The 14,051-nt window shown below is 47.8% G+C and overlaps 1 protein-coding gene across 2 annotated transcripts in view; it reads left to right on the forward strand.

Moving 5' to 3' along the window:
• Positions 1–14,051, forward strand: part of LOC126457340 (sodium/hydrogen exchanger 9B2-like) — a 372,728-nt gene that overhangs the window by 257,292 nt on the left and 101,385 nt on the right. The gene's annotated exons all lie outside the window — the stretch shown is intronic.

Consider the following 14,051-nt stretch of genomic DNA (forward strand, 5'->3'; position numbering starts at 1 on the left):
GCGAGGTTCACACAAGAGAGAACCCCCCTGCGGGTCCGGGGATTAGAATAGGCCCGCGGTATTCCTGCCTGTCGTAAGAGGCGACTAAAAGGAGTCTCCAATGTTTTGGCCTTAATGTGATGGTCCCCCTTGGGGTTTGACCTCCATTTTTCAAAATTTTACAGAAGTACGAGCCTTTTGGGGAAGGACACCTTACATGGTGTACCACTGGTCCTAAGTGCACTAAGACCTTGGCACTCAGCGTTGCACCGGCGTTGTCACCATACCCATTATTCCTCAAATTGGGCCTAAACGCCTGATGGGTTGTCCACGTTACGCCCATAGTGCCTCTCCATCTGCACCAGCGATCATGATGGACTTTCCATGGCACCAGAAATCCAGCACGGTAGCCAGCCCGTTGTGGCGGGGTCGTCATGTACCCTCTAGGTTGTAGCCCCCTGACAACACAGGGATCGTACTGCCGATACCTGAGCTGCACCCTCCCCACGTTGGCCAAGGAGTAGATGCCCGTCTCCTTGGGGCATCAGGACTCCCGGCAATGGTCATCCTGCCAGGTGGCCCTTGCTGCGGCTGGGTGGCGCCCGTGGGGAGAGCCCCTGGTCGGAGTGGGTGGTATCGGGGCGGACGTTTCGCACATGAAACGTCAGCATGTATCAGGTCGCTCTGCGGCCGAGTCTTCCAAAAGAAAAGGTACGGTTTCTAGTTCTGGTTCTCCTGCCCTTTCCCCCTTGGCCACTCCATGGGAGGAGGGACAGGCCCGCCGGCTTGGGGCGCAGTACTTCCCCCGCTATTTGGTCTGTTCTCGAACAGATGGGGGGACGTTCGCCACCTCCAAGCCCATGTTCTTTGTTCAACACATTGAGGACGTCTTCGGGGAAATCGAGGCTCTCAGCAAGATGAGATCGGGGTCCGTTCTTATCAAGACCACCTCTGCCACACAATCGGCGGCACTCCAGGCGTGCGACCGCCTAGGGGACATCCCAGTCTCCATTGTCCCACATCTGGCACTCAATAGGACGCAGGGGGTCATTTTTCATCGTGACCTCCTGCTACAATCTGATGAGGAGCTCAGGGCCAACCTGGAGCGCCGCGGCGTGCATTTCGTCCGGCGAGTCCAGCGCGGCCCCAAGGACCGTCGCATCGACACCGGGGCCTTTATCCTCGCCTTCGAGGGGGACGTTCTCCCGGAGAAGGTAAAGGTGATGTGCTACCGGTGCGACGTGCGACCTTACGTCCCGCCTCCTATGCGCTGTTTTAGGTGTTTGCGCTTTGGGCACATGTCGTCCCGGTGTGAGGCTGAGCCCCTTTGTGGCGACTGTGGACGTCCTCTTCGTGAGGAACATACTTGCACCCCACCACCTCGGTGCCCTAATTGTCCTGGCGTCCACTCGCCTAGGTCCCCGGACTGCCCCGCCTATCAGAAGGAGAAAAAGATACAGGAACTCAAAACTTTGGATCGGCTCTCTTATTCTGAGGCCAGGAAGAAGTATGACCGCCTTCATCCCGTGTCACTGGCCACTTCGTTTGCCTCCGTTGTGTCCACTCCTTCCGCTGTATCCTCACCTCTATCCTGTCCCCCCTCCGCCTCCTCTGCCCGTCAGGGGGCTCTGCCTCCGCCTCCCAAATCCCTCCCTTCCAAATCCTCCTCCCCCGCGGCCCCCACCCCCCCTGCCCCAGGGGCCACCCTTCCTCCTCCTCCTCCTCCCCCCACGCCACCTGAGAAGCGATCCTCTTCTCAGGCGTCCATCGGGGAAACGTTCCGGACCCCGGCTTCCGAGGTCCGGCGTTCCAAAACGGACCCCGCGCGTGAGGACCTTCTTCGGGTCCAGCCCACCATCCCTGTACCTCCTCGGCCTTCCAAGAAGGCCTCCAAGAAGAAATCTCTATCCCCCTCTCCACCCCGGCGCGTTTCATCTGACGCTTCATCCGTGAGTCGCTGCTCCCGGCCGTCCTCAGTTTCGCCGGGACGCTCTGCTGCCAGGTGTTCCGCCGGCCTTTTGTCGGCAAATGATGCGGCCCCTCCTACACAATCAGGGACAGCGGCCGCAGCTGGCGACCAGTCGATGGAACCGGATCCGCCTGCCGTCAGTTGTAGCGTTGTTGCCTCGCAACCTGGCCCTCCGTGGCCATCGAGGTGACCAGCTCTTCCCCGTCTCGTTCCCCCAACTTTTTGACTAGCAATGGCGTTGTTTCATTGGAACATAAGGGGTATTCGATCTAATCGGGAGGAATTACAACTGCTCCTCCGCCTGCACTGTCCGCTCGTCCTTGGTCTCCAGGAAACCAAGTTGCGCCCGACTGACCGTATTGCCTTTTCCCACTATACCTCGGAGCGGTATGACCTCGCCCCTGTGGACGGTATCCCAGCTCATGGTGGGGTCATGTTGCTCGTTCGGGACGATGTATATTACCATCCCATCCCATTGACCACCCCACTCCAAGCAATAGCTATCCGCATTACTCTTTCTGCTTTTACTTTTTCCGTTTGTACCGTCTACACTCCACCGTCATCTGCTGTTAGTCGGGCTGACCTGATGCACCTGATCGATCAGCTTCCCCCGCCGTTCTTATTGTTTGGCGACTTCAATGCCCATCATCCCCTTTGGGGCTCTCCTGCATCCTGTCAAAGAGGCTCACTCTTGGCGGATGTCTTCAACCATCTCAATCTTGTCTGCCTCAATACCGGCGCCCCGACTTTCCTCTCGGACTCTACTCATACCTACTCCCACTTGGACCTCTCGATCTGTTCTACCACTCTTGCCCGTCGGTTCGAGTGGTATGTCCTTTCTGACACCTATTCGAGCGACCACTTCCCCTGTGTCGTTCGTCTCCTGCACCACACCCCATCCCCACGTCCTTCGCGCTGGAACATACTGAAAGCTGACTGGGGACTTTACTCCTCCCTGGCGACCTTTCCGGACCGCGATTTTTCCAGTTGTGACAGTCAGGTCGAATACCTCACGGCTGTTATCATCAATGCTGCCGAACGTTCCATACCTCGTACTACTTCTTCTTCCCGTCGCGTTTCCGTCCCCTGGTGGAACGAGGCTTGTAGGGACGCTATCCGTGCTCGACGACGTGCTTTACGCACCTTTCACCGCCATCCTACGTTGGCGAATTGTATTGAATACAAACGACTCCGAGCGCAATGCCGTAGAGTCATCAAAGACAGCAAAAAAGCTTGCTGGGCCTCTTTCACGAGCTCCTTTACCAGTTTTACTCCCTCTTCCGTAGTTTGGGGTAGCCTGCGCCGGCTGTCGGGCATTAAGGCCCACTCCTCGGTACCTGGCCTGACCTCAGGTAATGAGGTCCTTGTTGATCCTGTGGCTGTCTCCAACGCCTTTGGCCGCTTTTTCGCGGAGGTTTCAAGCTCCGCCCATTACCATCCTGCCTTCCTTCCCAGGAAAGAGGCAGACGAGGCTCGGCGACCTTCCTTCCACTCGCTGAATCTGGAGACTTACAATGCCCCCTTTACCATGCGGGAACTCGAACGTGCGCTTGCACTGTCCCGGTCCTCTGCTCCGGGGCCAGATGCCATTCACGTTCAGATGCTGGCCCACCTTTCTCCGGCGGGCAAAAGCTTCCTTCTTCGTACCTACAATCGCGTCTGGACCGAAGGTCAGGTCCCCATGCGTTGGCGTGACGCCGTTGTTGTTCCTATACCCAAACCCGGGAAGGATAGACACCTTCCTTCTAGTTACCGCCCCATTTCTCTTACAAGCTGTGTCTGTAAGGTGATGGAGCGCATGGTTAATGCTCGGTTAGTTTGGATTCTTGAATCTCGACGACTACTTACTAATGTCCAATGCGGCTTTCGTCGCCGCCGCTCCGCTGTTGACCACCTTGTGACCTTGTCGACATTCATCATGAACAACTTTTTGCGAAGGCGCCAAACGGTCGCCGTGTTCTTCGACTTGGAGAAGGCTTATGATACCTGTTGGAGAGGAGGTATCCTCCGCACTATGCACAAGTGGGGCCTACGCGGTCGTCTGCCCCTTTTTATTGATTCCTTTTTAACGGATCGAAAGTTTAGGGTACGTGTGGGTTCCGTATTGTCCGACGTCTTCCTCCAGGAGAACGGAGTGCCTCAGGGCTCCGTCTTGAGCGTAGCCCTTTTTGCCATCGCGATCAATCCAATTATGGATTGCCTTCCACCTAATGTCTCAGGCTCTCTCTTTGTCGATGACTTCGCGATCTACTGCAGTGCCCAGAGAACATGCCTCCTGGAGCGCTGCCACCAGCGTTGTCTAGACAGCCTCTACTCATGGAGCGTGGCAAATGGCTTCCGGTTTTCTGAAGAGAAGACGGTTTGTATCAACTTTTGGCGATGTAAAGCGTTCCTTCCGCCATCCTTACATCTTGGTCCCGTTGTTCTCCCATTCGTGGACACAACTAAGTTTCTAGGGCTCACGTTGGACCGGAAACTGTGTTGGTCTCCACATGTCTCTTATTTGGCGGCCCGTTGTACACGTTCCCTTAATGTCCTCAGAGTTCTTAGCGGTTCATCTTGGGGAGCGGATCGCACTGTCCTGCTTCGCTTGTATCGGTCCATAGTCCGATCGAAGCTGGATTATGGGAGCTTCGTCTACTCGTCCGCTCGGCCATCCCTCTTACGCCGGCTCAACTCCATCCACCATCGGGGGATACGTCTTGCGACCGGAGCCTTCTACACTAGTCCTGTCGAGAGTCTTTACGCTGAAGCTGCCGAGTTACCGTTGACCTACCGGCGCGACATACTGCTGTGTCGGTATGCCTGCCGGCTGTTGTCTATGCCCGACCACCCCTCTTACGAGTCCTTCTTCGCTGATTCTCTCGACCGTCAGTACGGGTTATATGTGTCTGCCCTGCTGCCCCCCGGAGTCCGCTTCCGTCGCCTGCTTCGACAATTGGATTTTGCCCTCCCTACCACCTTCAGAGAGGGTGAGAGCCCGACACCACCTTGGCTCCAGGCTCCGGTTCGTATTTATCTCGACCTCAGCTCACTCCCGAAGGAGGGTACTCCGGCTGCTGTGTATTGCTCACGGTTTGTCGAACTTCGTGCTCGACTTGCTGGTCACACCTTTATTTACACCGATGGCTCCAAAACTGACGATGGTGTCGGCTGTGCCTTTGTCGTCGGGACCGCCACCTTTAAATACCGGCTCCTTGACCAATGTTCCAGCTGTACGGCCGAGCTTTTTGCTCTCCATCAGGCCATTCAGTATGCCCGCCGCCACCGCCATTCATCGTATGTCCTCTGCACTGACTCACTCAGTGCTCTTCAGAGCCTTGGGGCTCCCTATCCGGTCCATCCCTTGATTCACCGAATACAGCAGTCCCTCCATAGTTTCGCTGATAATGGCGGTTCTGTCAGCCTTCTGTGGGTCCCCGGACATGTGGGAGTGCCTGGGAATGAGGCTGCGGATGCTGCAGCCAAGGCTGCAGTCCTCCAGCCTCGCCCAGCCTCCCATTGTGTCCCGTCATCTGACGTTTGTGGGGATGTCTGTAAGAGGCTTGTGTCCTTGTGGTGGGATGCTTGGTCATCCCTCCAAGGAAACAAGCTCCGGGCAGTAAAACCGCTCCCAACTGCTTGGACAACTTCCTCCCGACCATCTCGGCGCGAGGAGGTCCTTCTGACCAGGTTGCGGATTGGGCATTGCCGGTTTAGCCACCGCTACCTGCTCTCTGGTGACCCAGCCCCACAGTGCCCTTGTGGTCAGGCATTAACGGTGCGCCATGTTTTATTGTCGTGTCCCCGTTTTAGTCAATTTCGTGTTGTCCTGTCCCTGCCATCTACCTTACCGGATGTTTTAGCTGATGACGCTCGAGCAGCTGCTCGTCTTCTGCGTTTTATAACTTTAACTGGCTTGACCAAAGACATTTAACCTTTTACTTATTTCATCTGCATCTTTGTCCGGTCCTTTTGATGTCCCCCCATCCCCTTGAGTTTTAGCAGGTTCCTTGTGCTCTGACACCAGTGACTGGGCGCTAATGACCTCAGCAGTTGAGCGCCCTTAAACCCTACCAAAAAAAAAAAAAAAACAAGAGAGAACTCATTGACGATGTAGGTGAAAATATTGTTCCGTAGCAATGTCAGAGATATTATGAATAACACAAAATTTGTCACACAGTTGGTTTTCAGCGGTAGCAAGGGAATCCGAGGAAAAAAATTCTCCGTGTGGGGTTTGGTAGAATAAACTTGCCAACATGCAACATAACACATTAGATTTTTAGGAAATAATTAAGAGTTGCATCACATTTTGCCGAGAGCATCCATATACGCCAATGAATGTACTTGTAAAATTTTGTCGTAAGACTCATAGCTCAAGAGATATGACTTCATAAACATTGAGATGCGTGAGAAGCCAGCTGTTTCATACATGGGAGTTAGGTTCCCTAAATAATCGTGGATGGAGGGTTACTGGTTGGTGTACAAAAGTGCAACTCGTGAGCGCTCCGCATGTAACAGGAAAGTAGTCCTTTCTGCCTTCAGTCCTCGTTTCTCGGGGTTAAACACGGCAGTGCTGCAAAGACACCTCTGGTCTGTGCAGAATCTGTACCCAACTGAGGAGATGGTCCAGCTGATATATGCCCAACTGTACTTGCTCCAACGGCGAGGTAAGGATGTGTCCTTCTGCTGGGTGCCTGGTCATGTAGGAATATGGGGCAATGAACAGGCCGATCGGGCTACCAAGGAGGCTTACAGAGTGCAGGATGTGGTCCAGTGTCCTATTCCCTTGCAGTCTGTCATCTCTGCACTCCACAGTAAGTGCATGGAGTTGTGGGAGGAAGAATGGCTGGCGGTGATGGCCAATAAACTGCGCTGGTGAAGTCAACAACTCGGCCGTAGCGTTCCTCTTGCCGGTTCCTCAGGCGGGAAGAAGTGACCCTCACACGTCTTCGGATCGGGCACTGTCCTCTCACCATAGCTTTTTATTACGGCGGGAGGATCCTCCGTTTTGTGATGCTTGTGGTGTGCACATCTCTGTCCGGCACATTTTAAGAGACTGCATTTTATACCGTGATGCAAGGGCAGAAGCACAAGTTGATGGGGATCTGCCCTGTGTTTTAGCTAACGATGAGACGTGTGTGTCTAGGATTTTAAAGTGTTGTGATGTGTCTGGACTCTGGCCTAAACTTTTAGGCTGGAGGTTTTAGTATGTTGCACAGTGGCTGACTCCTCCCTTTTTTTTTTGCGGTCAGCCAGCCACTTCCATCTGCTATATTGTTTTAGCTCCCTCTACCACTTTCTTCAAATGGTTCAAATGGCTCTGAGCACTATGGGACTTAACAGCTGTGGTCATCATTCTCCTAGAACTTAAAACTACTTAAACCTAACTAACCTAAGGACATCACACACATCCATGCCCGAGGCAGGATTCGAACCTGCGACCGCAGCAGTCGCGCGGTTCCGGACTGAAGCGCCTAGAACCGCTAGACCACCGCGGCCGGCACCACTTTATTCCTGTGTTGTCCATGTTTTACTGCTGAAGACATGCTTCGTCCCACGCTTCGGTGTGGGTAGGCACATATTTTTCAAAGCTTGTTACCTGAGTTTTATGTTCTATCTTACTGTTCTGAGTATTTTCTTGACACCCGTCTCACTATGTTACTGAGCGGACACTGAAGACCTTGCTGTCGTGCGCCCAAAAAACCCTCTCCTACTACCTGGCGACACCAGCTCTCGCTCTGTAGCGGCTGTCAAATGTTTCTTTCCCTTCGACGGGCTTTCAGTCTCGAGGGTCCGGGATATCAGAATGTCTTCCTCCACAACGATTAGGGCCACCTTCCATATCTGGGCTACCACACTGCTTCTGTTTATGGAATTTGGATATGAAGGGGGTGATTTTAGCTTTTGTTGTTGCTGCAATGATTTATGCCTAAGATAATTTCGTCAGTATCCAGTCAGATGATAAAACTTCAGCGCAGTACGTCGACAGGGATCAGACTAAATTACGAAGTATAAAGTAATGGTATTCCTCGGCTGGAAGATAATGAACTACAGACACAAATGCTTGACATAAAATTGGTGGAAAATAGAAACTGATATACACGGTCTGTCGCTTGTTATACCAAATGGTAGGGTTTAGTTAACTGATAAGATACTGGTTATCAAAAAAGTTTGCCCATAAAAGACTAGTAGCACAAAATATTTTGAGAAGTCGGAATAAGCTAAATCGGGTTATTAACAAATGGCAAGGGAATGAGCGTTCTAGACAGCAGCCTATCAGTGGCGACAGATTAGGTAAATATACTAAAATGAGATTTCGGCATGGTTTGCTGTACAGGAGAGCAACACACGATAATGTATGTACGAATATTGTTAATTTTCTCCTCTAACAGTCTAAATTATGGGAAATGTCCTGTATTCATACGTTGACATAAATCAGGAAATATCGGAATGGCAAGTGTCCTAACGACTGCGACAAAGCGCTTGCTATACGAAATGAAAACTTTAATAAAAAATATCATCCAAGGAAAAAGCAATCACTGAGATGATCTGGGCAATCTTTTTCGTAAATTCAATAAGGCCATGATGTCTAGAAGAGCTTTGGTCCTCTCCCTCTTATTAGTACCCCAATCTGGGCTAGCAGTAATTTCCGGAAATGATTGCTATCAAACGTTTGCGTATACTGAAAAATGAAAAATGTGAATAGACTTTCGTTAGTTATAACTGAGTACAGTGCAGAACTTTTGCTAGTAATTTTCGCTTGATATTTCGGTCAAGTGATCCATCGACGTAGCCGGGGTGCTAACGATCTCTGCACAGTTCTGTACGTGCCTCGCCTCACCTTCAGACGCTGACTAAAGGTGGCTTCGTTCGAATGCTTCGCAAAAGATCGTCAAGCAGTGGGTCCTTGTCGACCAGATGTTAAGCGAAAACCCCGTCAACGCATTCACTGGGCTCAAATTACGCTCCAAACAAACAGTTGACGTGTGTGCGAGCTTCAACACAGATGAGTAATGCTCACTGACAATCAGGCAAAACTCGACGTGGCTGTTGGCATTTTTGAGCCAGATTTCCAAAAGCAAGGTATTGCTTACACAAGATGTCTATTTTTACAATTAATTCGATCCTATTACTTAATTATTTGTGTGTCGTAGCATACCCAACGGACGACCCTGAAAATACTGTTCACTTCTAGTAATGCATCCAACGGGAATTCAGTAAGTAATGGAAGAACAGAGCAATTTCTGACGGGAAGTTGCTTACACGTAAGGCTTTCATTGAGTGTTTCGTACAGATTATAAAGTCGGTGTAGATTTTCCCGACACTGAGGAGATGCTACTGGCAGAAAAAAAATCTCCAAAATTTGAGCAATCGGGGCACAACAAGCGGCTTCTTATTCTTAATCAGGTGGCTCTTGGTGTTTGTTGAGAATTACACTCCAAACGTCTTGGTGTCATCAAAAAGCAAATAATTTCTTCACATGGAATAGAAGTCTGAATAACTCAAAGATGACGAGCCCGTGCGTGTGCGCTCGGCGAATACGGAAGATTAAAATTTACATCGATGTGCATGTAATGAAATTCGCTTTTGCATATATTGCCGTTGAATTTAGGCAGCACTATTTATGACCTGTAATTAGTTTTATAAGGGTAATGGTTGGTATAAAGAAATATATGCAGAGCAGAACTGTTGGTACAGAGTAAGACAAACGTAATGTATTTCACAAGTGGGAACAAACTAGAACAAAATGAAAGAAGTCAAAATTAGAACTACTTGAATGAAGCAACGAAGAAGTGAACAGTCAAATGCCTCAGCAACGGGATGCCGACTACGAAGCACTGGAGCTTTAGTCGAATGGGGACGCAATGAAATCACGGTCCGAAATTTTGGGTACGTTACCCTTGCTGTCCCTACATTAGATGAGAAGTATTCGTTTCTAACGCGAAGCTATGACTCATTCTGTACACGAACAGAAGTAGCAAGTGCACCGTCCCTTACGATTAAATACTAAGAAAGGGACTAAGTCAGTGCTTTTCCTGTAACACTAAGTTTTGAAACACTTTCGATTTTTGTCATGAAAAGCCTCGCTGCACACATGCGGCAGAGCCAGACGGGAGACGGTGCTTCACCTCCGGCTGGCGCTCTCATTCCCGTGTTTGCAGGTCAGTGCGCCGACTTCCTCCAGAAGAGTACCCATTTTGCAGTGGTTCACTGTTCGCAGAAAACAGCGGCTGTGATAACTGTTAGAGGAGCATCCCACGCCAGAGCCGTTTCACTGCTTTATAGGATAATGAGGGTCACGGACGAATGCGCTGCTCCTTAATCGTAATTCACTGGAACTCAGTAACGCCCCCATTGTAACGGAGCCAGTACGAGCTCTCAAATTCTTGAGTACGGACCAGACGCTGTTGTCCTATTGCTTAAAACATTCTGAAGATTTGGCACGTACAATTTCGCTCCCAGCCAAGCCGAACAGTTTTCAAGTTTCAGTTTTTCTAAGTAACAATTAGGATATAATTTTGAATCAAAGAGTAGTTCCATCACTGACCAATACTGTGCTACACTTGTGTTTGCAAACATCTCCCGGCCTTAAAAAGTTGTAGCATGCCTAATTCTTTAATCGATTACTCAAGGGGAAATAGGATTGCTCATAGAGACTACGCACTTTTGACTTTAAGACGTAAATGCGGCTCCTTGGCTTTTATTAAGGCTGCGAAAGACTTTTGTTGTATCGCCTGTGTCCACTGAAATGAAATCTCATTTAAAAATAATATATGATCTGTCAATGTTTGCAATACAGATATTGGTACTGATTTTCATGTTTGCGTTGGATGCAACAATAACAATGCTCAATTTAAACTGCTCGACATTTTCATTCCGATCAGTTGGGAACGTTTGCTATTACTTTTCGTTAACAGAAATTTCGAAGTGTGAAAATGAATATCTTTACCATAGAGCAACACGTTGTCATCGTCAAATCTGATTGCAAATACGGGTAATATTCTTTAGGGAACCTCGACTGTCTACCAGATTTGGTCTGTGTACCCAATTTATTGACAATTCGAAGAGTAACTGAAAAGTTTGGGAAAAGTAGTTCAATTGCTGAGAAGACAACAAAGCGACATCGTACTGACGGACTGCAGAAAATTTTTAGTCGGTATGAGAGACATTGACCGAAAGTCTCTGAACTTCGAAGCGCAGTCTATCACAATAAGCGCTGAGAATTCTAACAAAGGATCATCTACGGCCTTACAAGGCTCAACTACTGCTAAACTATTCTTTGCAGTGGCGTGAATTGGCCGATAGGCGTTAGAAATAAAAAAAAATGTGGCTGTCAGTTTTCCGATGACCATCATCTTGAGAGATGAGACGCATTTCCAACTGGACGGCTATGTTGACCGTCTACTTAGAATACTCGGCCTAGGAAACAGGCCATTAATGCCGTTTATTAAAGCTTTACTGGCACATACATAACTGATATGTCTTCAAGAGTAATACATATTGAAAAGGGGCTAAGCTTCAAGATCCATTTTTCGGTTTTACGATCGTTCTTTGACATAACTTTTAAAATAATGATGAAGGAAAGTTTGATTATCTTCCCAAGATGAAATGCGAAGTGAGCTATTGAACAATTTCTTCCTTTTGAGCTTCAAAAATTTCTAGATCACTCAACAAACGTGACGCATTTATAGCAGAATTACAGCAAACTGCGGAACCTACAGAATACACCCATGAAATTACGTCAATGCGATCATATCAGCCATTCACAAAAGCAGCTTTTACGTTCGATAATGTTTCTTTCGAAATAATTGTAGAAATTAACAGGAGGCAGTACCAGTTAGGGGCAGGTCGCGAGACATCTGTACATTGTTCTCATACGAAGTATGTCCAATCTTCCAGCAATAGTGTGTCTTGCCCGTCGAGAAAATCGCGGCACAACCTATACCCGGGTGCGGTCTTTTCGACACAAAGTTGCGGCCAGAGTTACTCGGGCTTGGTCTACGAAGTGTTCACTGTCGGATTCGGGTCTACGAGAATGCTTACCTAGCACTTCAACAGCTGATGCGTGTACAACGAGCCACTGGAGCGGATTTTGAGCAGGTACAGAGATTAGGAATTTCTCCTTCGAGAATGCCGCAGATAGTGCTATGATGGTGAAAGGCTTACGTTATCACAACATAAAGTGAAACTCTTGCCCAGAATCGGGTGAGATGGGTATCGAAAATAAGAAGACACTATCTGTCATAACCGTGTGCGTGATTCCCGCACATTGTTGCAGGAGGAGAAATCACCCACGCACACGCATGCCCCCCTCCTCCCCCCCCCCACACACACCCTCCCTTCCCCCCCCCCTCCACACACACACACACACACACACACACACACACACACACACACACACACACACACACACACACACCACACAGGTCGCTACAGATTTACGTGAGGTCGAACCATTGCATAAACTGACAAATTCTAGAACCGACTGGGGATCGACCATTGACCATTTGACCATCGGCTTTTTGGACTTTGTCTGTAGGGTGGTACTTAACGCATGGACTGTTGAATGAATAAGATTAACATTTCAAAAGCGGTCTAACTCGTGTTCATCTGTAGTTTACGAAGGTCGTTATGTTCAATGAAGTGAAAGCTCGTTTATTTGGAATATAATTGCTGTCACTGCTTTCGATGCTTATATATGTGAGATACTAGAATACTATATTACAAAAATTATACTGTTTAAATTATTATTATTATTATTATTATTATTATTATTATTATTTCTTTACTTTCTCAGACGTTAAGTCTGGTTAAAAATGGGACGTGACGCGGACCTTGATCAAGCGTCACTTCCTTTTAACTGTATGGTATGTGTTATATTGCATTTAGGAACTTTCGGGTAATTGAACATGTATCAATAATTACGGATTTCTGTAATTGTATATATAAGTTTGGATGTAGCTGTATTGTATTGATGTAATGGTGGATATTGTGTGGTATGACTCCTGTAGTTGATAGTATGATTGGTATGATGTCAACTTTATTCTGATGCCACATGTCCTTGACTTCCTCAGCCAGTTGGATGTATTTTTCAATTTTTTCTCCTGTTTTCTTTTGTATATTTGTTGTATTGGGTATGGATATTTCGATTAGTTGTTAATTTCTTCTTTTTATTGGTGAGTATGATGTCAGGTTTGTTATGTGGTGTTGTTTTATCTGTTGTAATGGTTCTGTTCCAGTATAATTTGTATTCATCATTCTCCAGTACATTTTGTGGTGCATATTTGTATGTGGGAACATGTTGTTTTATTAGTTTATGTTGTATGGCAAGTTGTTGACGTATTATTTTTGCTACATTGTCATGTCTTCTGGTGTATTCTGTATTTGCTAGTATTGTACATCCGCTTGTGATGTGATCTGCTGTTTCTATTTGTTGTTTGCAAAGTCTGCACTTATCTGTTGTGGTATTGGGATCTTTAATAATATGCTTGCTGTAATATCTGGTGTTTATTGTTTGATCCTGTATTGCAATCATGAATCCTTCCGTCTCACTGTATATATTGCCTTTTCTTAGCCATGTGTTGGATGCATCTTGATCGATGTGTGGCTGTGTTAGATGATACAGGTGCTTGCCATGCAGTGTTTTCTTTTTCCAATTTACTTTCTTCGTATCTGCTGATGTTACATGATCTAAAGGGTTGTAAAGGTGGTTATGAAATTGCAGAGGTGTAGCCGATGTATTTATATGAGTGATTGCTTTGTGTATTTTGCTAGTTTCTGCTCGTTCTAGAAAGAATTTTCTTAAATTGTCTACCTGTCCATAATGTAGGTTTTTTATGTCGATGAATCCCCTTCCTCCTTCCTTTCTGCTTAATGTGAATCTTTCTGTTGCTGAATGTATGTGATGTATTCTATATTTGTGGCATTGTGAACGTGTAAGTGTATTGAGTGCTTCTAGGTCTGTGTTACTCCATTTCACTACTCCAAATGAGTAGGTCAATATTGGTATAGCATAGGTATTTATAGCTTTTGTCTTGTTTCTTGCTGTCAATTCTGTTTTCAGTATTTTTGTTAGCCTTTGTCTATATTTTTCTTTTAGTTCTTCTTTAATATTTGTATT

This window comes from Schistocerca serialis, chromosome 2 (genome assembly GCF_023864345.2).
Source record: "Schistocerca serialis cubense isolate TAMUIC-IGC-003099 chromosome 2, iqSchSeri2.2, whole genome shotgun sequence".
NCBI classification, from domain to species: domain Eukaryota; kingdom Metazoa; phylum Arthropoda; class Insecta; order Orthoptera; family Acrididae; genus Schistocerca; species Schistocerca serialis.